The sequence below is a fragment of the Haliotis rubra genome, unplaced genomic scaffold (assembly GCF_003918875.1).
Source record: "Haliotis rubra isolate DU_JTF1 unplaced genomic scaffold, ASM391887v1 Scf913, whole genome shotgun sequence".
Taxonomy (NCBI): Eukaryota; Metazoa; Mollusca; class Gastropoda; order Lepetellida; family Haliotidae; genus Haliotis; species Haliotis rubra.
In genome coordinates, this window is record NW_025767650.1 from 395,482 (window position 1) to 396,747 (window position 1,266).

Below are 1,266 nucleotides of genomic sequence, written 5' to 3' on the forward strand. Positions count from 1 at the left end.
TTTTCTTCCATGGCAAGAAGTCACATTTTACATAGACAATTAATAACATCTGCTTTTGATGATAATAGCTGATAAATTCAGGGTATGTTGGATTAACAATATAATATCCAGGTAACAATTTTCTCAAATCTGAATAAAAGGACACATATTACAGAAATGGTAACTCTGTTTCCAATACAGGGAACAATGCATAGGAAAAGAATTTGCTGTAGGAAATTAATATCAATGTATACCCCGTCTATATCCCGTGAGGGATGAAATCCCCATAATTTGAGCCGTAAGCTAAAGCTTAAACAATTTAGGACAAGATGCTATGGAGAAACAGATAATATTAGTTTTCTCAAATTTAATGCAGCTCGGGGTATTTATCTCTTCTTGGATTGATAAGGACCAAACATATACGTTATATGCCATGACCCACCTGCTTGGACAACTGAACAATCTAAATATTTTGTTACTCCCATTTGAGAAGGATAAGGAAGGTGATACTTCAAACAGACCGGATGTTTGTTTTCGTTTTCGTTCAAGGCGCCTTGTAGCAGGCATCATGGCCGGTCTGTCAAGGGACATAAACTCTTATGTGGAGTACCGTGTGTGGTAGGCATTTCTTTTATATGGGATTTATCGGTACTGCTCTAGGTTCCACCTTTTACAACTTTTCAGCAATAATAAGTGGGGATCGCAAGAAATGGGCTTTACACATTGTACCCCATGGGAATCAACCCGGGTCTTCAAAAGGGACGAACGTGGACGTTTGGGGAACTATAAGGATACCCCTACCGCCCCACAATTGTTTATGAACACGAGTTATGAAATTTTAGTAGTTACCATTTGTCACTCTTAACTACCTTTGAGCACATTTTGTGCCGCGTGATGAAATAAATCGGTACTTTGCTACCCGGACATAATAATAAGTGCAAAGACACTAGATCATGGAGAGCTGGCCAAACGCTTCTGACGGGTTGTTAATGTATCGAAACGCCAAAGTGCTTCGTTTCTAAAGCAATTAAAACAATAAAAACATAAAGTTTCAATTTACATTGAAAATGGCGCCACCTCCACTGTAGTAGACACCTTGTCAGGAAAACACTAATGGTGGGATCATGCATCACCAGCCACAGACACGCTGGAAAGCCACACATTGGCTCTGTGAACACTGTATCAACTCACACGCGGCAACGCTATGTACGCCTTTACCGACGGTAGCATTTGTGGTGGAGATGAACTGAGTGTAATCAGAATACGCTTTACTAGAGATAACTCTTG